Below are 24,953 nucleotides of genomic sequence, written 5' to 3'. Positions count from 1 at the left end.
GAATCATATTAATGAGTGTAATTACTCTTGGATTAAGTTTAGGGTTCCTCCAAGGTATAGAAAGCCTCAACTGAACTCAAGAGGCCTGAGGCTTAAGCCTCTGTACTACATCCTAGATGGTGACCTGAACTTCTGTAAAACATTTATCTCCCCCATTTGGGAGCCCATAATGTCTCAGATCTGTGTAGCAGACCCATTTCCCTGTGGAGGAAGCAATTGTAACAGTAATGGGTCCCTGGGTCCCTCTGCTCTTACCCACAAAATAGATTGTTTCATCATCCTGGCACTTAAGGAGGGTGACTAAATCGAGACAGGATTTGTAGCCCTGTCCCTGGTGCACGAATGCCAGCTGGCTCGGGAACCTCAGAATGGGTATGGGATCATCAACCCCATGCAAGTGGGCTATCATTCATAGGTAAGAATGTGGTTGCAGTCTGATAGTGGCTTCCTGGATGGTTTGGTTGCACCATTGAGGCACGGGGGTTGGGGAGGTAGGTGATGTCAGGCTTGGTAAAAGAGCAAGGGATAGGTTCAGGAATATCATTAAAGAAAAATTGGTATTAAGAACAGAACTGCAATGAAATGCCTCCAATTATTTAACCCAGGTATCTTAGACCTATCAAGATCCCTAATACCAGGAGGTATACTATTGCTACAAAAGGGCTCTCCCATAACTTCCAGACCCTTGGGGTCACCACTGCCAGACCAATGGAGAGAAGCACAGCCAGCACTATGGGAGGGACTAGGAGTAGGAAATTGTATGGGTGTCATCTGTTGCTGTCCTCAAGCTTCTGCCGTGCATAGATTGGTCAGCATCTGGAGTGACCAAAGGAGGGCTATAGACTCTTCACACTTTTGTCATGTGTAGAGCAGCCAGCCCAGGAGTGGCTACAGCAGGGCTGCAGTGTCGATGACAGGTCTTAGTCTTCTGGAAGGTTATCTTAGTTGGCTGCTCAAGGTGGTTATTCACTGTACAGGTCCCAAGGTCCTCTTATGCTGTGGCTTGCTTCACTCATGAGTGGTGGATCCACAGGGCTAGCCCTGCAACCTTAACTGCAGTAGAGGTAACAAACATGATAATATATGCTCCCAATCAGATGGGCTGTAGTGAATCTTTTTCCAATTTTTTGTCCCACACAAGACTTTTGGGCTCATGTTTGTGTACCCAGATTCCAAGGGGAGCTGGAGTACTTTCTAAGATGACACAGGCTATTTTCTTTAAAGTCTTCCCCAAGGTCACCAGATCCTGAGTCAGGACTTCCTCACCCAGCTGATGGATGTCAGCCTTCTGAGTCTGGGTGACTAAAGGGTGTGGCCAGCCAAATAGAATCTCATAAGGGGGATAATCTTGTTTTGGGGTGTTCTTCTAACTCAGAGCAGAGTGAGTTGGAGGATATTCATTCACCTGGGGTGTCCAGTGTCCTTACAGAACTTAGCCAGTGTCGACTTAAGTGTACAATTTGTTCGTTCAACTCTCCCTTAACTCTGAGGTTGGTAATCAGTGTGAAGCTTCCATTTTATGCCCAAGAATTTTGCCACTCCCTGTGAAACTTCTGCCACATAAGAAGGGCCATTGTCTGACCAGATCATAAGGGGAAGCCCAAACCAAGGTATATCTTCCTTCAGAAGGGCTTGAGTGACTTCTCTGGCCTTTTCAGTTTGCATAGGGAAGGCTTTCACCCAGTCAGAGTAAATACAGACCAGGACTAATAAGTACTTATAACCCTGGTATGGTCACACTTCTCAAAAGTCTGCCTCCAGCAATTCTGGTAGAGTTGTCCCAGCTGGCCGAGTTGGCCCCTTGGGCATGGTTATTTCTGGCACAGGTCTTGCATCGCATACTCACAGTTGCACCCAATGACAGTAGGCCACTCAAGAAATAGTATTGACCTAGCATGTTCTCTAGGTTAGTCTTTCCCCAGTGAGTCAACTCATAGTACTATTTACCTGTGCTTTTTTTTTTTTTCTCCCTCAATGCTCATAAAGAATTAGAAATGTAGACAAATGGAGAGAATAACAAATCAGAGTTTACTGAGAATGAAGGAAAAACTGAGCTCCCAAGCCAGGAAGGGTACCAGAAATGGGTTGCCAGTGAAGGGATCTTAGACTAGGGTTTATACCATTGTTGCAGAAAAACAGATGCTGAGGAATGAACATGGCAATCAGGAGAGACAGAAGAACTGTTTATTATGCCAATGAGCACAGAGGAGTTAACACTCTGAATCTCCAGCCCCAGCTAGGGGTTGGACATAGTATTTTATGGGGGAATTAGGGAGGGGAGGTCTCCAAATGTTAGGAATGGGGAACAGGCTCAGAAAATGCCCTAAAATGGAAGTGGCAGAGAAGCAAGAAGTCTAACCTATTCAAGATTTTAGGTAACCATGTAGCTCTGGGGAGGGACAGTAAGTTTGCTGGAGGGAAGAAACCTCAGGCAGCTATTAACTCTGAGTTATTCATAAATTAAAGATCTCGCTATACTATTCTCTCCTCTTGAGCCTCCTCAACTATACTCAAGGAGGGTCAATAAACAGGAGGGGAGTAAACGTAGCTATCCAGGGCAGTGACAAGCAGTTGATACTTGATGTCTTCAAGGCAGGAGGTTACAAATCGCTTGATCAGATTAAGGACACATGGTCCAACTGCCAGTGCTAAAAGAATAACTGCTAGAGGCAGTAGCCATTTCCTACAGCCTATTCCAAACTGCTCAGGAATCAGCCGTTGCTTGTCACTGTTTGGAGACCAGATCTTTAAATTGCTTGGTCATGTCTTGGATCACACCTGATTTGTTGGTGTAGAAGCAATATTCCTCTCCAAGAAATAAACAGAGACCACACTTTTTGGCAGTTAGGAGATCTAACTCCCTTCTGGTTCTATAGGACCACATCAGCCAAGGAGTCTAGCTGGATTTGTAGAGTCTCAATAATATTTACTATCTGTTGGAATTCATTTGCCAGGGCAGTGGACAGCTGCTGGAAGTAAGTAGCAGAGGATGCCATCCCTCCAATCCCAGTCCCAACCTCAGCAGCAATCCACTCAGAGGGGAATGAATTGTATTGCCCTCTGAATTCTAGCATGTAATACCTGGCAGGACATTGACAGTCTCATTTCCCAATAGAATATCCACTTGGAAGGTGTTAATTGCTCATGTACAGGTCCCAAACCCCTTTTTCTGGAAGTCACTGGCAAGCATAGGGCCCACATAAGAGGTGGAACGCAAGGTATTGGGAACAAATTGCAGTTCTGTTTTTTGAAAATGTGTTGTGGTAGGTCATATGACTACTTCAATGGAATCTTGATTTGTAATACAGCCCTGGGGCTTGATAGAGAGGTGCACCTGGGTGACTAGTCTGTCCCCTACAAAGGACAGAAGATTTATAAGAGGGGTGTCATTTATTGGGTAGGTTAGAGTGGCATGAATGTGGGGAAGGGCTGTTCAGATGCAAAGCCAACAACTGGACGCTAACTGGGGTTGTGCCTGATACAAGAGAGCATGAATCATATTAATGAGTGTAATTACTCTTGGATTAAGTTTAGGGTTCCTCCAAGGTATAGAAAGCCTCAACTGAACTCAAGAGGCCTGAGGCTTAAGCCTCTGTACTACATCCTAGATGGTGACCTGAACTTCTGTAAAACATTTATCTCCCCCATTTGGGAGCCCATAATGTCTCAGATCTGTGTAGCAGACCCATTTCCCTGTGGAGGAAGCAATTGTAACAGTAATGGGTCCCTGGGTCCCTCTGCTCTTACCCACAAAATAGATTGTTTCATCATCCTGGCACTTAAGGAGGGTGACTAAATCGAGACAGGATTTGTAGCCCTGTCCCTGGTGCACGAATGCCAGCTGGCTCGGGAACCTCAGAATGGGTATGGGATCATCAACCCCATGCAAGTGGGCTATCATTCATAGGTAAGAATGTGGTTGCAGTCTGATAGTGGCTTCCTGGATGGTTTGGTTGCACCATTGAGGCACGGGGGTTGGGGAGGTAGGTGATGTCAGGCTTGGTAAAAGAGCAAGGGATAGGTTCAGGAATATCATTAAAGAAAAATTGGTATTAAGAACAGAACTGCAATGAAATGCCTCCAATTATTTAACCCAGGTATCTTAGACCTATCAAGATCCCTAATACCAGGAGGTATACTATTGCTACAAAAGGGCTCTCCCATAACTTCCAGACCCTTGGGGTCACCACTGCCAGACCAATGGAGAGAAGCACAGCCAGCACTATGGGAGGGACTAGGAGTAGGAAATTGTATGGGTGTCATCTGTTGCTGTCCTCAAGCTTCTGCCGTGCATAGATTGGTCAGCATCTGGAGTGACCAAAGGAGGGCTATAGACTCTTCACACTTTTGTCATGTGTAGAGCAGCCAGCCCAGGAGTGGCTACAGCAGGGCTGCAGTGTCGATGACAGGTCTTAGTCTTCTGGAAGGTTATCTTAGTTGGCTGCTCAAGGTGGTTATTCACTGTACAGGTCCCAAGGTCCTCTTATGCTGTGGCTTGCTTCACTCATGAGTGGTGGATCCACAGGGCTAGCCCTGCAACCTTAACTGCAGTAGAGGTAACAAACATGATAATATATGCTCCCAATCAGATGGGCTGTAGTGAATCTTTTTCCAATTTTTTGTCCCACACAAGACTTTTGGGCTCATGTTTGTGTACCCAGATTCCAAGGGGAGCTGGAGTACTTTCTAAGATGACACAGGCTATTTTCTTTAAAGTCTTCCCCAAGGTCACCAGATCCTGAGTCAGGACTTCCTCACCCAGCTGATGGATGTCAGCCTTCTGAGTCTGGGTGACTAAAGGGTGTGGCCAGCCAAATAGAATCTCATAAGGGGGATAATCTTGTTTTGGGGTGTTCTTCTAACTCAGAGCAGAGTGAGTTGGAGGATATTCATTCACCTGGGGTGTCCAGTGTCCTTACAGAACTTAGCCAGTGTCGACTTAAGTGTACAATTTGTTCGTTCAACTCTCCCTTAACTCTGAGGTTGGTAATCAGTGTGAAGCTTCCATTTTATGCCCAAGAATTTTGCCACTCCCTGTGAAACTTCTGCCACATAAGAAGGGCCATTGTCTGACCAGATCATAAGGGGAAGCCCAAACCAAGGTATATCTTCCTTCAGAAGGGCTTGAGTGACTTCTCTGGCCTTTTCAGTTTGCATAGGGAAGGCTTTCACCCAGTCAGAGTAAATACAGACCAGGACTAATAAGTACTTATAACCCTGGTATGGTCACACTTCTCAAAAGTCTGCCTCCAGCAATTCTGGTAGAGTTGTCCCAGCTGGCCGAGTTGGCCCCTTGGGCATGGTTATTTCTGGCACAGGTCTTGCATCGCATACTCACAGTTGCACCCAATGACAGTAGGCCACTCAAGAAATAGTATTGACCTAGCATGTTCTCTAGGTTAGTCTTTCCCCAGTGAGTCAACTCATAGTACTATTTACCGACGAATATCCCAGGGGTTGAGGTATTTATACCTTTTATCTGGCAGTCTCCACCATCCATCTTCTTCTAGGGTTACTCCCTCTGACTTTGCTCAACGATGCTTGTCAGAGGTATAAGGGGAACCTTTTGGGAGACTTGTGAGTGGTAACATGTTAATTATAGTAGTCAGGATTCCTTTGGTGGCAGACATGGTTGTCTGGCCTGCCAACTGATTTCCAAGGGTAATGGAGTCTTCACTCCTCTGATATCCCCTAAAATGGATGATTGCCACTTCCTTTGGCTCCCAGACTGCTTCAAGTAATTGGCAGATTTCCTCTTTGTTTTTGACTGTCTTCCCTTCTGCCTAGAGGTATCCTCGCTCTCGGCATAATGTTGCATGAACACGTAGGGTAGTAAAAGCATATTGTGAGTCTGTGTAGATGTTTATCCTCTTACTAGCTGCCAATCTTAGGGCTCAGATTTATGCCCAGAGTTTAGTCCATTGAGCTGACCATCCTTGAGGCAGTGCCCCAGCCTTAATCACTGTGTCTTGAGAGGTAATGGCATAGCTATCGTATTGAATTCCATCCTTCATGTAGCTGTTACTGTTAGTGAAGAGGGTGAAGTCGGGGCCTTCGATGGTGTGTCTATGAGATCAGGATATCAGGAAGTCCCAGTGTGGCTGGGAAGAAGCTAGTAGGGTTGAAGATCTGCAGAGTATGGAGTGTAACTTTGGGAATTCCAAACAACAGACTTTGGTAGTGGCCATCCTAGAGCTGGCTAGTCATTTATATTCCCTGGTGTTCATGAGGCAGTCATCAAATGAGGGACCCATGCATGATAATTTGGCCTAAGATTAACTTGTCTGCCTGTTTAATCAATTCAACAGTTCCAGCAAGGGCTTATAGGTAAGGAGGACATCCAGATGCCTCTAGGTCTAACATTTTAGACAAGTAGGCAATGGGTCTCTCCCAAGGTCCAATGGACTGAGACAGAACTCCTAGTGCTGTCTGACCTTTTTTTCATATATGAAAAGATTGAATGCTCAGATGATGTCTCGGAGTCCCAAAGTCAGGGCTTTCCTGAGTCATGACTTAATGTCTTGGAAAGCCTGCTCTTGGAGGGGTTCCCATTCGAAGGGAGCTTCCTTTTCATTTTCTTTTCTTTCTTTTTTTCTTTTTTTTTTGGGGGGGGAGATTTTTGCTATAGGGCATGTGTGCTTGGCAGAAAGACAGAGAGAAACAGAAAGCAAGGAATCAACACCTGGGGGAATGGCCATATTGCAATCCCTTCTACATTCTTCTATCCAGATCTTGGACATGCACACATACATGCCCCATGTGAGTTTAAGCCACTGGGTCTGGACTTGAACCACAGTTAACTACATGGAAGTCCAGTGACATAGCCATTATGCCTTCTGCTGGTCCCTGAAGGGGGCTTCTTTAGGGTATTTTAATAGTTCATACAGCAGCTTAGCCTTTTCAGCAAAACCTAAGATCCAAATTCTACAGAATCCTGTGGCTCCCAGGAATTCACGTAGTTGCTTCCAGGTGGTGGGATGAGGTAATCCACATACCACTTGCTTTTGTTCATGCCCAAGAGCATGGTGTACTTTAGTCAAAATGAATCCTAAACATCATACCTGGGTACTGCAGATTTGGACTTTTTTCACCGAGATTTAGTACCAAGCCTGGGACAAAAGCTGAAGCAGCTCTTGAGTTTACTTCCAAGAATTTTCTCAGGTCACTTCAGTGAGCAGAAGGTCATTGACATATTGGAATAGAGTGCACTGTCTCTTGGCTTGAGAAATTTTTCAAATAAGTAGCAAGTGCTTCTCCAAACAAAGTTGGGGAATTTTTGAACTCTTGGGAGATCTGAGTCCTTGAGAGCTGAGTTTTCTTTTGAGTGTCTGGATCCTCCCATTCAAAGGCAAATATTGTTTGGCTGTTAGCTGCTAGTCACAGACAAAAGAAAGTGTCCTTGAGATTCAGACAAATGAACTATTCACACTCTGTGGGGAGAGCACTCAGAAAAGTATATGGATTGGGTATGGGGGATCCTAAGAACACTTTGGAAGTGTTCACAGCTTGCAAGTCCTGGACTGGCCAAGAGTCTCCAGAGGTACCCTAATTCAGAGGTAGGAAAGGTGTATTCCAGGGAGATTGATACTTGACCAGAATTGCAGCTTCCCTAAACTGGTTTATGTGCTCCTTTATGGCTAATCTAGCATCTTGGCTTATTGGGTACTGTCACAGGCACATGAACTGTGCCAGAGGTGTTAGTTTGACCACTACAGGTGGGTAGTTATTGCCATCCCTGGTGGGCTCCCTTCAGCCCAGACTGTTGGAAAGTCTCTAACAAGTGACTATTACCTTGAGTTATTCATGAATTCAGGGTTTCTCCATATCACCTTGTAGTCTGAATGGGGGGCTTATTTTTTTATAAGAAAGTGTGATTTAGAAAATGGTTACATGGCAGTCAGATTGAGTTATTACTCCATTCTTCCTGGGATCAACAGACCATACCATTCTTTTCTTCTTGTTAGAGTATAGTTAGTAAATATAAACTGTTGCCCTTAGTTATAGTTACTTTGAGTCAAAATGAAGCCAGTTTTTGTCATGAAAACTTAGCCTCTATGACTCCTGACTCCATCTTGGGGCTTTACTCTACCTATATGTCCCAAGCCTATTTCCTATCTCAGTACGGCCCCACAATAAAAATAACACCTAATCCCATTCCCAGTACAGTTTTCCTCTGACTGATGTCTGCTCAAATACTTATCTGACATCGGGGTGTATGCTTTTCTGTTGAAATCTTCACTTTTTTATTAAAAAACTTCTCTTTTTATACTTTACTCATGTTTGAACATTTATTCTGTTTTTCTGGATAGGTCTCTAACCTTAGAAGCCTGGTATTTCGCACATGGTCTCACCTTTCCCTTCTGATTACACTCACAGATTTGGGGCTCTCCCACTCTACACATTGCTAGCTAGAAGATGGGTTGGAAGAGATTACAGTATGAGACCTTGTTAAGTGTGCTTCTCTCCATCAAATGAAATAAAGAATCTTTAAAGAAAATTGACTGTAATTCACTTCAACTGTATTTTAAGATAAATAAATTAGCAAATTATCAGTAATGTGGCTTACAGTCATTTAAATTAACAGTAGAGGGTATGGGCTTAAAACCTAGCCTTCTTTGCATCTAGCAGTTCTATCAAATGAAAAGATATGGTCACATGTTTAAAAGACAGTGTAAAATTCATATGAATCCTGTTTGCTAACTGCTTGCACACAGGAAGTGTTTCTATTCCACCTTTGTAAATTGCCTATGGGGAAAGGTTAAAGCTGGATTATGTTTTTGCAACTATTGCTTTGCAACATCCCTGGCCCAGACTTGAGAGTACGAGCTCTGCTGGGACCACTAGCATTATAATCCTGAGTTCTCCTACTCTCTGAGTGGTGCATCGTTTCTCAGCTCTCTGTTCTCTGCAACAAAATCATTTATAACTGAAACTGTGAAAATTCACTAAATTCTCTGGAAGTATAATAAGGTCTAGGAGTAACTACTTTTTAAAATTAGAAATTGTATGTATATTAAATATTTTAAAGTCAGTGGAGTAAAACTGACCAATTTCAAATAAATTTAACTTCAGTTCCTCAGTAGTGAGGTGTCTATTGAATCAAGGGAAATGACTAGATCAATGTAATGACTTTGGTTCTCTTGAGGCTAAAGCAAAAGCTCAAACTTTCTTTTTTCTTAGGATCATTTACTAAGAAAGCCTGCTTGAGCACTAGCTGACTTGTGTTGGCAGTGAATTTCTGAATCCTGACACGACAGGAAAGAATATCTTCTTTTAAATCTACTTTCTTTTGACATGTCTAAAAAATTGAGCATTAGCCTGAGGAATAAAGTCACCAAACATTACTAAATTCCCAATAGAAAGAATCTGTTCCTGGGGGATATCTGTACCATTTAATTGGAACATATTTGACAAGACTCGATTCCTCTCCTTACCGACTAATACTATCCCTATGTTCTGAGCACCCTTTGAAAAACACATTAGTGCTCCAGGCCACTCCCTGCCCCTCCCTATAGATAAGGCTGACTAGTTTGCCAGTTATCTTCCAAGGACTGGGCTGACAGTTGCAGATAAAAGTGCTTCTAATTTAGAGGGCAGAACTGGGAAAGGATGAACTGACCATGAAGGCAGGCAAAGAAAGCAAAGTTTGAGGGAAATTAGCCTGAAGTTCTGCAGAGGAATTCTCCATTATACCGTTCTTCTGGCTTATTAAAAGTTTGCCAAACTCTAACTAAGGAGGATCTAAAAGAAAAACATTATCAATATAGCACCTAGAAAGTAAAAATAATGCATGTACATTAAAATGGACCTTTAAACCACAAATTTTTGGCAAATCATGAAAACAGTTAAAGATTCCTGAGACTTAATTTATTGATTATTGTACTCCCACTATCATGAATCTTTGCTACAACCATACAAATGTTCTGTTCTCATAATCCTAGACAACTCTTATTTTTTAGATACTTTTGTTGCAGAAAACCAAACACCAAGAAATAAAAAATAGCACTCAGAGAGATAAAAACACCTGTCTATCTCACCGGTGGGCATGGAGGAGTTAACACTCTGAATCTCTGGCTCTGATTGAGTGTTGGACATGGTCTTTTACAGGGGAGTTAGGGAAGGAAGATCTTGGGAAGTTAGGAATGTGGAAGGGGCTCAGAACCTATCCTAAAATGGAGGTGGCGGAGAAGCAGGAAGTCTAACCTATTCAAGATTTCAGGTTACCCTATAACTTTGGGAGAGGCTGTAAGTTTGCTGGAGGGCAGACACCTCAGGCAGCTATCAGCCCTGAGTTATTCATGAATTCAAAATCTCTTCATATCATTCCCTCTTGAGCTTCCTCAACTATACTCAAGGAGGATCAATTAATAGGAGAGCAGTAAATGTAGCTTTCTGGGACAGTGACAACAGTTGATATGTGATGGATTCAAGGTGGGAGGTTATACATTGCTTAATCAGATTAAGGACACATGCTCCAACTGCCATTCTTAAAAGAATTACTGCTAAGGACACCAGGAGAGGCACTAGCCATAAAGCTCATGTCCAGAGCTCATTCTAATCTGCCCATAAGTCAGCTGTCACTTACCACTGTTTGGACACAAAATTTTTAAGCTGTTTGGTCATGTCTCAGACTATACTCAATTTGTTCACATAGAAGCAACATTCACCTCCCCAAAATGAACAGAATCCACCATTTTCAGCAGTCAGGAGATCTAACCCTTTCCAGTTCTGTAGGACCACATTAGTCAAGGAGTCTAGCTTGACTTGTAGTCTTAATAATATTTGCTACCTGTTGAAATTCATTTGCCAGGGTAGTGGCCAGCTGCTTGTAGTAAGGAGTGAAGGATGCCATTTCCCCAATCCTGGTCCAAATCCCAGCATCAATTGCAGTCCCACTAGGAGGAGAATGAATTGTATCGCCCTCTGAACTCTAGCATGCACTACCAATGGGACATCATCAGTCTCATTTCCCTGCAGAATGTCCATTTGAGGGGTGATAATTGCCCAGATACACGTCCCAGACCAATCTGCTAGAAGGCACTGGTAAGCATAGGGCCCAAATACTAGGTGAAACTCCAGGTACTGGGAACAAATTGTGGTTCGTTTTCTGGATATGTGCTGTGACAGTTCATATTACCTACATCAATGGAACCTCGATTTGTAAAATAGCCCTGGGGCTTGGAGGAGAGGTGCACTTCGGAAACTTGTCCCTCCTATACAGAGGTCAGATTAACAAGTGAAGTATCTTTTTTAGGGTAGTTTGGAGTGGCATATATGCAGGAAAGGGCTGTTTAGATGCAAAGCCAACAATTGGACACTAAGTGGGGTTGTGCCTGATATAGAAGAGCATGGGTTGCATTAATGAGTGTAATTACTCTTGGATTGAGCTGGGATCCCTCTGTGGTGTAGGGACCCTCAACTGAATTCAGGGAGCCTGAGGCTTAAGCTTCTGTACTGCATCCCGGTCAGCAGTCTGAGTCTGTACAGGAAATTTACCTCCTTCATCTGGGAGTCCATACTATCTGAGACTTGTGTAGCAGACCCATTTCCCTACGAGGGTGGGAGGATGGGGGGTGGGAGGCAATTGTAATAATCATGGCTCCCTCTGCTCTTATTTACAAAATTGGTTGTTCTATTGTCCTGGCACTTTTGGAGGTTGACTAAGTCAAGAAGTCAAGGCAGGATTTGTAGCCCCACTCCTGGTGCATGAATACCAGCTGGTTCTGGAGCCCCTGAATGATTATTTGATCATAAATTTCTGGCAAATAGGCTATTATTGGTTTGTAGGTGCCCGGTCACAACCAGATAGTGGCTTGCTGGATGATTTGGTTGCACCATTTGAGGCAAGGGGTGTGGGCAGGTGCTTGTCAGGCTTGGTAAAATAGCAAGGGCCAGGGTCAGAATTATCATTAAAGCAAAGTCAGTATTAGAAACAGAACCTCAGTGAAAATGCCTCCAATTAGTTAACCCAGGCATCTTAGGCCTATCAAGGTTTCTACTGCAAGGAGGCATAATATTGCTAGCAAAAGACTCTCCCATATCTTCCAGCTTCTTGGGATCACTGCTGCAAGGCCAATGGATAGAAACACAGAACTATAGGAGAAGCTAGGAGCAGGAAATTGTATGGGCATGGTTGGGGTGTAATCCATCGCTTTCCTCAAGCTTCTGCTGTGCTTGGATAGATCAATATCTGGAGAGACCAAAGCAGGGCTGTAGACTCCTCAAGCTTCCATTGTATGTAGATTGGTCAACATCTGGAGTGTTCAAAGCAGGGTTAAAGACAACTCAAGCTTCTGCTGTTCATAGAGCAGCCAGCCCAAGAGTGGCTGCAGCAAGGAGTCTGGATGACAGATCTTGATCCTCTAGAAGGTAATCTTAGTCAATGGTCACATTGGTTTTTCACCACCTAGCTCTGGGGGTCCTCTGATGCTGCAGCTTGCTTCACATATGAGTGGTGGATTCACAGGGCTAGCCCTGCAACCTTAACTCATCATTTTTGCTGAGGTCATCAGGTGCAAAGATTTACCATTACTCCTCCAGGGAAATTGTTCCATTTAGGATTTTGGCAAGACGTACAGTTAAAGCAGTTGAATGTGATGAGTCAAAGCTGATTTGCACTCTAAGTTAGTCAATAGGACCCTTCCCAGCAATGGTACTAGGCAATCAGGTAGGTACAAGAACTCATGAGTAACTAAGTGTCCCCATAATTGGCAGTTTCTTGCTTGCAAAAAAGGGCTGAGTCCTGATGTTTACAGTAGCTCCCATGATAGTAGCTTTCTGGCCTGATGGGGGAGCCAGAGGCTGTGTTACAACAAAGTGTTCAGCATCAGTATCTACCATAAATATTATGGGTTGGCCCCCTACCTTGACATTGACTAGGAGCTCCCAGAGTCCAGTTGGTCTTATCCTGATTCCATCAAGGCTAGGAAGTCTCTTTGGGGGTTCTGTATAGAAAATCTTGGGTGCTTCTGGTGGGATTTTGGTTGTTCTTTCTTGGTTTGCCTTCTGCTTGGGGTGTTTGACTTTCTAGTGTCCATACTCTTTGCAGTATGTGCACTGGGTTGGTCTAAGACTGGGGTGGTTGGTTTTTGGCCCCCATCTTGGACCAGGTCGGGCATCTGGTTGTCTGAGGGTTTTGGTGAATAGGGTTAACTTTTACTTCATCTGCCAATCTGCTTTTTTTTTTTTTTCCTTCCCTCTATGTCTCAGTTCACAAAGATTTGATTAGCAATCTCCAGGAACTGCGTGGCATATTCATCCCAGTAAAGCCTTCCTGCTTTTGGAGTTTTCTGTGAATGTCAGGGGCTGATTGGGTGACAAAGGCAGCATTAATTATTTGTTGGTTTTTGGAACTCTCCAAATCAAATGAAGCACAGATCTGGTTTGTCTTTCAGAGCCTTTCATAAAACTGCCCGGCAGTTCATCTGTCTTATGAATTATTTCTGTAGGTTTTACTATATTATTAGGTTTCTTTGCACTGACTTACATTCCCTGCAACCTCGCCTCGTGATAATTGCTGAGATGGGCACAGCCATCCCCAGTATTGAAGTCCCAGTCAGGCTTTTCATATGGAAAAATAGTTCTGGCCCATGCCTCAGGATCTACCACATCATTGGGGACATGCTCTTGTAGTCCTTCCTTTGCTGTCACAAGGACTCTGCAGTACTCCTTCATTTTAAGTATGGTGAGGATTAATTGTTTACAGTGTGTGTGCATGCATGCCCAAGATCCCAGGAGGAAAATGAAGAAGGGATTCTGGCATGACTATGCCCTCTGGGAGAGTGATTTCTCACTTTTCCTCTCACTATCTCTGCCTGTCTCTCTCTTTGGTAAGAACACATGGCCTATGGCAAAACCTCTTAAAATGAATGAATTAATAAATAATAAGCATAATAATCTCTTTTTATATAATACAAATGTAAGAAACTTTTAATGGTTTAAATATCTACCATGTATTGTCTTTCTTTCTAGTGAGAGATGGAGATAGAGAAACTAAGGAAGAGAACTTTCTTGTTTATATTATATTTCTCTGAGGTTTCTATTATTTTTTATTTTCCTAAGTCTCTTCTCTGGGATAATATGATATAAATTCTATACTACTTACATAATTAGCTGTCATATTTGTCCATCTGTGTACTCATCTATGTGCCTATCTATCTATATATCTATCTACATTATCTATCTCTTTTATCATTTTTAACCATGTAGTCATGTACTCCCCTTTTCATAGCTAAAAACTTTTCTGTAATGATATTTTAAATCTTTTTTATTGGCCTTTGTGATTTATACTCTGGAAATCAGTACTTAGTACTTCTTATCCATATGAACAGGCCTCTTCCTGAATGCTTTGAATGTACTTATTTAGAGATATGGAGCTAAAGTGGAAATAAACCCTCTAAGATATAAAAAGAATAATAGTTTTTATCATTTCTGGTAATTGTATCAGTCATCTATGACTTTCATAAGAACATGATTTAATTATGGATATTATTGTTCTTTTAAACTTCTCTTTCTATTTGTGTTTGATACTAATGGAAGTTTCTTAATCTTGATAAAATTAAAATTAGTTTAAGAATCTAAGAAGATGTTTCACACTTTTTATCAGGGATCACAAACTGGAAATTACTGAAAATTCTTGGTTGCAAAGGTTTTTCTATTTTATTTTTTAATACAAAACCAGAGCTTTTAATCCCCCTCACTACCAAAGTCCTTTAAACTCTCATTACATTAATTGTGGATTGTTTCTTTCTTTTTTTTATATAAGCAATGTCTTGCCCATATCTGTACTTAAATATAACACACATTGTTTGACCTTTTAATGAAACTATTTCTGCATTTTTAAAGTTCATTGGAAAATTGGTGGAATCACGTGAATAAACTCAGTTATATTTCAACATTATTTTCTAGGGGCCAACACTTGGCATAATGACTTTGTCACTGGACTCCCATGTAGTTGATCACAGTTTGAGTTTTGGACCTGGTGGCTTAAAGTCACACTGGACATGTGTACATGCATGCCTAAGATCCCAAGAGGAGAATGGAAGAGAAAGAATTGCAGCATTGCCATCTCTCCTAGTGGGTAATTTCTCACTTTCTACCTCTCTGTCTCTCTCTGTCTTTCTGGCAAGCACACATGCCCTATAGCAAAAACCTCTCCAAAATAATAATAATAATAATAGTTATTATTATTATTATTTTCTATGAAATCTTAGACTTTATCATAAACTTTATCATAAAGTATGCTTTATAATGTTTGCAATCTTATTTTTACTAGCAATTTGATAGATTACAATGAACTTTTAAAACATAAAATAATTGGGACCAGTGGGTGGCTTAATAGTTACCTTACTGGACTCCCACATGTCCAAACATGGTTTCAGTCCTGGACGCAGTGGTTTGAAACTCACACTGGCCATTTGTGCATGTGTGCCCAAAATCCCCAGAAGAGACTGGGAGAGATGGAATTGAAATGTGGCCATCCTCCCTGGGTAGTGATTTCTCACTTCTTGCCTCCGTCACTTTCTGTTTCTCCAGCAAGCACACATGCTCTATAGCAAAAATCTCTCTTAAAAAAATGTAACTCTTTAGAGTACAGTAAATTTGAAACTAACAAAAATAGGTGTCTAGCAAAATATGCTGATTATAAGCAAAGTATATTTTCTATTTTTAATTCTTATTTGGTGCAAAAACATCAACACATTATTTATATTACTGTGTTGATAATCATGAACAATTTACTTTTTAAATTCAGTGCCTTCATTTATATATATATGAAAATTTGTCAGGAATTTTAAAATGAGAGAATATTCTTAGATGTATGTCAATTATTAGGTAAAAGTTTTAAATATTTTGTTTTAAAAATATTTTGAGTTAAAATTATTCTCCTTATGATAATTTTGTTCACTTCACATTTGTCTATTTTCTGTATAAAATTGGTCTTGATAAATTTAAATTTTGAATTTTTTGTATCTTTGGAATAACAATGCAATCTTCAGAAATACCACATTAAATCATTAATGTGTCAAAAGAAGATCATCTTTCCCATCAGACATTCTTGAACCTGAATAATCATTCAAGGTATATCTTCTACCATCCAACATATTGCTAAAGTATGTCCCTCTGCCCAAACATAAAATGAAGTAACATATTTTGGCAAACTCTGAAAGGAGAAAAAGCTTTAGAAATTTTAAACACATTTTATTGTTTGAGAATACTTGGAACTATAATTTTGTGTTATTTTCTTTCTTGTTTAAAAGAAGGAGTTTGCATTTGTCAGCTTTCTCCAGGTAAGGGAAGTGATTCCTTTCTCAATAAAACTTTCTATATTTTTATTTTCAAGGAGGAGAAAAAAAAGGTTGTCTTCAAACCATGTACCCAGAGATTCGGTGTGAGATCCACTATGTAGCTCCACTTCTCAGAGATTCTCAAGTCTGCTACCCCTAAACTCTATTTAGCAATGACAATGATACCAATAAAAAGAAATGGTATATATATTTTTTTTTTGAGAGATTTTTGCTATAAGGCATGTGCACTCACCAGACAGACAGAGACAGAGAGACAGAAAGTGAGAAGTCACCCTCCAGGGGGGATGACCATGCCACAGTCCCCTCTCCTCCATTCTCCTCTCGGGATCTTGATCATGCACGCTCATGTGCCTGGCGTGAGTTTTAAGCCATCGTGTCTGGGACGTGAACCGCGGTCAACTACGTGGGAGTTCAGCAACATAACCATTATGCTAACTGCTGGTCTCCTAAAAAGAAATGGTATATTGAGACCAGCAGTTAGCTGTCTCTAGTATCCATAACCATTTTTCATTTTTCTATATTTCTAATCTTTTAGTTCTCATCATAGAATGTAGTCAGTCAGTATATATTAAGTGGAAGCAAACAATTCTCCCTTTCATAGTTTGGCTTGCTTCACTCAGCAGCAAATCTTCCATATTTGTCCATTTTCAAATGCCAAAATCTTTTTTTTTTGTTGTTTGTTTGTTTGTTTGTTTGTTCTATGAATAAGTAGTGTTCATAGAGTATATGTTATATGTGCCAACTTTTTGATCCATTCATGTGTTCACGGACATTGAGGTCGGTTCCCTGTTTTTGCATTTATGAATAATGCTACAATAAACACCAATGTGTAAGTACTTTGCTTTTCTCAGTGTTCTCCTATGCTTTGGGTAGCTACCCGGAATTAGAATCGCTGGATCATATAGTAATTCTATTTGTAGATCTTTAGGGAATTTCCATATTCTTCAAAGCAGCTAGACCAATCTACATTCTCTCCAACAATGTAGTAGAGTTCTCCTTTCACCACAGCCCTGCCAACACTTATTTTTTTGTTTTTTTCAATCTTAGCCATTCTGTCTGGGGTTAGGTGGTATCTCACTGTAGTTTTAATCTGCATCTCCTTTATGATGAGGAATGTTGACTATTTTCTCCTATGTTTTTGCTGTTCTCATGCCTTCCTTAGAGAATTTGTTCAGTTTATTTTCCCATTTTTAAATTGGTTTGATTTTTTTTTTAAGGGTAAGTCACTTGAGTTCCCTGTGTATTCTGGTTATCAGTCTCCTATCAGAGGCGTAATTTACAAAAATATTCTCCCATTCTGAGGGTTGTCGACTCACACTAATTACCATGTGTTTTATTGTGTAGAAACTTCTTAATCTAATTTAATCACACTTATCTATTTTTGGGATTATTGGCCGTGCTTTCGGGGTCTTATTTAGGAAGTCTTTGCTGGGACCAGTAGATGGTATAATGGTTACATCAATGAACTCACATGTAGTTGACTACAGTTTGTCCTGAACTCAGTGGCTTAAAACTCACAATAGATGTGTATGCGTGCATGCCCAGGGTTCTGGGAGGAGAATATTGAAGGGATCATGGCATTGCCACCCACCTTGGAAAGTGATTTCTCACTTATGCCTACCCCAATATCTCCTAGAGTTTCCCACTGGAAGTTTTATAGTCTGAAGTCTTAGTTTTGGATCTCTGATTGAGTTTCATGCCATCATGATTTTCAAGCCACCAGATCTGAGTCTTGAACTGCAGTCCAGTGACATAATCAGTATGCCATCTGCTGGCCCCAAGAGATTTTTACATAATGTAGTATTTTTCTTTTCTTTTTACCGGAAGGTATATGCACTCACTTGTGAGAGGGAGAGAGAGAGAGAGTAGAAAGCACTTCTCAATGAGGAGAGGTAGTGTTGTAATCTCTTTCCTCCAGTTCTTCATCCTACTGGGATTTATTGCACACACACACACACACACACACACACACACTCTACATGATTTCCAAGCCACAGAGGATGAGATTTGAATCAGATGATTAGCCACATGGAATCCTGCTCTCTTAACCACTAGAACACAAGGCTAGTCTTTGGAAGAAAAATGTAAAATTGTTATACTCAACTTTTAACAAGGGATAAAATATAACCAGTCCTCAAAAATAGTTATGATATTTTTATGGCATAGCATCATACTCTTTTTTTTTTTTTTTCTTTTTGGAGAGGTTTTTGCTGTAGGGCCCATGCACTTGCTGTAAAAACAGAGAGACATAGGGAGACAGAAAGTGAGAAATCACTCCTGGGTGAGGAGGGGATGGCCATACCACAATCCCTTCTCCGTTTTCCTCTCATGATTTTATGTACATATGCACATATGCCCAGAATGAATTTAAGCCACTGGGTCCGGGATTCAAACCAAGGTCAACTAAATGGAAATCTAGTGACGTAACCATTATGCCATATGCTGGTCCCAATTTCTTCATACTCTTAAGTCCTTGCTTAAAAGATTTGTTTTTCTCTTTTCAGTAAATGACAATTGTAGTTGATTTCCTATTCAATACTTGTATTTCAGAGTAATCACTCTGTTTCTAAATTTAAAAATAAAGATGACTAAAATTAGGACAGAAAATTTTGGATATTTTGGTTTATGCTTAGGTTATGAATTTTATAAAATTATTATAGATTTTGAAAATAGGAAATACTCTGAAACATTTGGGTAGACCTCATCTTCTAACAGAATAGCTGCTAATACATTTGATATAAGAAATATGAAATAGAAATATATCCAGAGGAAGAGTCAAATAGTTCCCAATATTTAAATGTATTATTCATACCTTCCACTTATTCATTAACACATTTGTTAAATATGTAAATTTCTTGAAAGCAGAGGTTAGTTTATAAGAAGGAGGTATAGTGGAAAGTAAGGGACAAGAAAAGAAAACTGAAGATAAGCTGTAGATCATTTATATTTTTACAGCATGATTTAACCACAGTAACTATCTAGAAATTAAAGCACTTGTAAATATCTTTCAAACACTCTGCACTGCAACTGTGGAGGGCATTGCATATGCAAGCCATCTTGAGAGCTGTCTGTCATCTTAGAAACCTTAGGCTTCACTTCCTCATTGAGCACACCATGTCTCAGAAATCATGTGACCAACTGTTCCTAGAGAATGGGAGATACACCCACATCAATGATTGGCTCATACTGTTGTATCTCTTTTTGGGCAACCAATTGGTGCCCACCAGCCTGTATATAAAGCACAGTTTGCTCTACAATAAATGAAGACTTGATCAGCACCTCATCTGGTCTCCACTCTGTGTATGTCTGTGAGAGTTCTGTGAGCCTGTGTATGTGTGGGTCCCCTTTTTCACCATCCTCACCCAGGTACCCGTTTGACTGTCCTGTGGGTCGGGGCAGCAACCTTTCATGACAAGCGAGAACTAATATGTTTGTATTTTAAGTGCCAATTGTATGATAATTCCAAAATATCAATTCTATTTCTATCCAGCAAATACTTGTAAATTTACTTAGGGACAGGCATTGAACAAGAGTATTTGTGGATTTCAATTTTCTCTAACTGTATGTGATTCATTGATCTTTTTACTAGCTTTCATCCCCCTATGTTGTAATGTTGATTAAAGAGAATTGTGATTTGAGATGCAGTTTTGCTATATTCCATTTCTTAGGAACAGAAAATATCATTGGTATTTATTTTCTAAAAGTACCAAAATGTGTGGAATGACAAGATATCTGTCCAACTTGCTATTATGGTCAACAGCTGCACATAAACATTATGTTAAGAGATTCTTACTATAATCAATTTAATGTTATTCCAAAACAATTTCCAGTGTAGCGCATCTCACTTAGTATGCTTTCCTTCCACTAAATGTGGAGAGAGATGGACTAGGTAAAATAATATTAAAATATCAAAGCATTAAAAGAATATTTAAGTAGATTCACAAAGAAATAGAAGATAAAAAATATGTAAAAATAAATTCCATGCATCATGGACTAAATTTTCTCAAATACATTTTCAAATAAATATTATGTAAGAAATAAAAATACGGATTAATTTTTATTATTTAATTTTATTTCTTCATCCATTTATTTTAATTTGAACAGAGAGAGAGAGAGAGAGAGGAGAGAAAGTGAGATAGTAAGCCACCAGGTCCTGGACTCGAACCATGGTCTGCTATGTGGGAGTGTGCATGCCTTAACAACCAACCATGTCATCTGCTGGTCCCCCAAAATATGGATTATTGATCATAACTAAAAATGCATTCATAAAAATAGACTTTTTGAATTTCATATATGATTTTAATGTAATCTTGTGATTATTAATTAGGTATTTTCTTTTTCATGGGTAGTATACGTTGGACCTTTTCTTTTAATCTTGATTTTCTATTAATGACACCAACACACTTGGATACTATGTACCTGATATTTTTTTCTTATGTTTGCATTCACATCCATCATTGATAATGGCTTACGGTTATAGAAAAAGCTAGCTAATTCAGATTTACTAGGGGGGAAGCCTATGGCAAATGATTGATGGATGGAAAGATATAAAGACCCAACTCTTTTGCTTTAATTTGAAACATTTTACATTTAAAGCCATCCTCCTCAGCAACTTTTTATGATCATGATTTTCTTTATTTCTCCTCTTGGGACTTTGGGCATGCATGCATATGTGCCTGGTGTGGTTTTCAAGTTGCTGGATCAGGATGCAAACCACGCAGTTGGCCATGTGAGATCCAGCAACCTTAATCACTGTGCTACAGATTCTGGTTGACCCTGATGGTAAATTTTATGTGTCAACATGACTATAGTGCTGAGTTGTTTGGTCAAATATCAGTCTATAAAGGTTTTATGTTTATTTGTTTTTATTTGGTTAATATTTAAATTAATTTATTCCAAGAGTACAAGAGACAAAGAGATGCAGAGTGAGAGAGAGAAACAGATATACACCCGGTGGTGTCTGGACAACACTGTCTACCCCAGCTCTATCCAGTCCAGATCATGGGCACATGTGTATGTAGAACTCAGGAAGGTCTCTGTACATGAACTGGCCATCGTCTTATGTAGATCTATCTTGCTGAATTTCAGTTTTATTACTCCATTGTCATCTGGCTTCAGGAATAGATATTTATATTATTAGAATTTTAATAATGCAGATTATCCTGTGTAATGATGGTGGCCCACATCTAATGCATCATGACCTTAGAAGAAACTAAGATTTCCCAAGGTGTATGGAATTCTACCTCTGGACTACATTTGGACTTAAGACTGCAACACCAACCCTTGCAGAAATTTCCCAGTTGCTGCTTGCTGTGCAAATTATAGACTTACTTGTCTGTTCAACTTCCTGAGGTAATTGTTTTCTACAAATGTAACACAGCATAGAGATCAGTAAAATAATTGAACTTCAGTGCCAGCAACCACATGGCTGATTTCAGGTTCAGATTCCAGTGTCATCATGAAAACATGCGAAGTGTGTATGTGCTTCCCCAAAACCCTGACAAGCTGGAGGACTGAGGAAAGTGGATCATGACATGATGAGACCTTATCAAGAATGCATTCTTTCCCTCTCTTTTTCTGTCTCTCTCTCTCTCTCTTTTTCTCTCTCAAAATACACATGCAAACACATACATACACACACACACACACACACAATTATTTTTCTAATTTATGCTGGGGCACATGTCTGGGAAGGGTGGGGAATAATGATGAAAAGAACATAAAGTTTGACAAATATATTGACATGTGTTCACTAAGCAGACATTCTGAATTTAATAACAGTGGGTTAAAAATGCCTCTAAAAATTTGTTTGTTGATTTACCATGGTCCAAAAGGTAACCTAGGCTGAAGGAGGTTTAAATTCAAGAACTGCATTGATATACCAAAGAGAAAGGAATCTAAATACTGAGAGATAAGAGAGCATTAACACGGTTAAGACCATGTATGATAAAAGGCTGGCTATGAATCAGAAAGAGAGCCCTCATTAGACACTATTTCTGAGGTGCACTTGTGTCGGATTCCCCTGCTTCCAAAGCAGTGAAAATAAAATTCTGTTGTGTATAAGCCACCCAGTTTAAGGTATTTTGTTATATCACCCTGAACCATCAAAGATGACAGCTAGAGAAGTGTGGGTGTCAGCCTGGACTTGGGATGGAACATAGTAATAAAAGAGCAATTCCCCATCCCCTATAAAGCTACCAGCAGAAGTGACTCCCTCCCCATGTAAACCTAAACCCAGAATCCACCCTAACTCTTCATCCTCAGGGCCAAAGACAGATATTTTATCAATAGCTTAACCAAGTCAGGTCAGCTGTTGTTTCAAGGTATCTATCTAGTAGGGATAATATAGAACCCTCAAAAGAAATTTACTTACAGTTTATCCCCTGACAGTTTTTTTGAAGCTATATGTGATCACAATAAAAATAAATAAATATGGGCCAGCTAGTGGTGTAGAGGTTAAGGTAGCTAGATCCTACATTGCCAGCTGCATGGTTAGAGCCCTAAAAACACACTTAGTACTTGTGTGTGTTTCCAAAAATCCTGAAAAGAGAAATAAAGTTGAAGAAATTGTGGCATGACCATTTACCATGGAAGTTGTTTTCTCAATTTCCTTCTTTCTCTGTCTCTGTCGCAAGCAAATGCACCATTTAGAAAATAAAAAAAATACAAGAAATATGGAAAACAAATCATATTTACTAACTTTTAAATCTAATGAAGAATCTAACTACATATAGTTGATATACAGGTATTTCTATCAGAAAATAGTGTTTTTTTTTTTTTTTTTAATGTTTTAGATATGGAAGCAGGCAGATGGCTTAGCAATTACATTGTCAGACTCCCACATGGCCGACCAAGGATTGAGTCCTGGACCAAGTGGCTTGAAAATCACACCGGGTGCTTGTGTGTGTGAGCTCAAGATCGCAGGAGGAGAATAGAAGAGAAGGGATTGCAACAGGACCATCCCCTCTAGGGGGGAGGGAGAGGTGATTGCTCTCCCCATCCCACCACCCTAGTGTACATGTTCTAAGGCAAAAATCTCCAAAAAAAAGTTTTAGATACGCTAAATTATATGCAGAGGTTGGACATAAAAGCTGATTGCTCTGAAATTAATATATGTTCGTATTTCCATTAGGTAGTAATTATTTTCTTATGAAAAACAAAAATGCTAAATCCTATATTATATTATAAATTATATTCAGGAAATGAGACTTAGAAAAGAAAGCTTTTCATTTTAAGCTAGGTTATGAACAGTGAATAATATCTGAACACATTTAACAGTAAAGAGTCAATAACTCAAAGGGCAAAAAAAAGTTTGATTGATTTTCTCAGAGACAGTCTGGATGCCAGGAAATTATTCAAAGAACCCTCTGAAAGCTTCTGATATGTAATTCGTAGTAATAATCTATAATAAAAACATTTATAAACAGCTAAACCAGGTGATTACAGGAAAAATGATGGAGACTAAGAGGAGCTGGTAATACTAGGAAATTGTATAAACAATATTACTAGCATTATTTTATCACTTTTTCTCTTTGTTCTTGGAGAATATGCCTAGAGTATGTTACAGAATTATAGAAAGTAAGAGAAACATAAGATATAGAACAGATGAAAAAATAGGTTTAATCTGAGCCAGTCCCATGGCCTAGTGGTTAAAAGAGCCAGACCTTACATGGCCAACCACGTGGTTCAGATCCTAGCCCTGGTGTCTTGAAAACATGTTGGGCATGTGTGTGTGGGCATGTCCCAAATCCTGACAGGATGGAGCAATGGAGGGAATGGGATTGCGGTGTGTTCGTGCCTCACTGTGAGATGCTTTCTCCCTTTCTCTCTCTGGTGAGAGCATACAGCGTTGGCAATGATACATAAATAAATAAATAGTATAATCCTAGCCTTGTAGGAAAGGAAAGCTATACTGCAAAAGAAAAAAGAAAATCAATATCAGAAAATAATGTGAAGGAAATAATAAAGTTACTGCATTTCTATACAGCAAACAAGGCAGAATGAAAATGTGACCAGCTTAAGAGGAGAAAAAGATTTTTAAAAATCTATTACGCTTGACAACAAAGAGTAGAAGAACAATGAGTGAAAATAGAGCTCAGGACGTGTGTTCTACCATCAGAAAAATACAAGGAAGAAAGAATCTTTAAACTGTCTCAATTACCAAAGATTTCTAAAAGACTAGGATAATCAAACCTATGGAAAAAGCAAAGTACAGGAGAAATGCATTTGGCAAAAGTGATTTCTATTATGTCCTTTGGATCCCAGGTTACTCAGACATCAGCTTCACTTCAAGAGCACTAAAAATCAGCCTCACACTGAAGGAATTGTAAACTCTCAAGGGAGTAATTCTCTATCATAAATATATTATGTACCCAGGATATTCTACTCAAAAAATACAAGGGAGCAGATACTGTTGCATGCAGTTAAAAATTCATTGGGTCTCTGAGGAAGGAGAAAACTAAGGAAAATACCGGCTTTGGGAGTATGTAATGAAGTCACTCTGTGAATGGAGTTGGCTGTTACAAATATAATTTATTCTGCATGGTGAAATGAGAAAAGAAATGTCACCTGACACAATTTGCACTCAATTTGACAATGGAAGAATCTAAAGAAAAGAACAACATTTCTGGAAATTTCAATGTTCTCTCA

Source organism: Tupaia chinensis, unplaced genomic scaffold (assembly GCF_000334495.1).
Source record: "Tupaia chinensis unplaced genomic scaffold, TupChi_1.0 Scaffold000033_1, whole genome shotgun sequence".
Classification (NCBI taxonomy): Eukaryota; Metazoa; Chordata; class Mammalia; order Scandentia; family Tupaiidae; genus Tupaia; species Tupaia belangeri.
Note: the sequence above shows the minus strand (reverse complement) of the source record.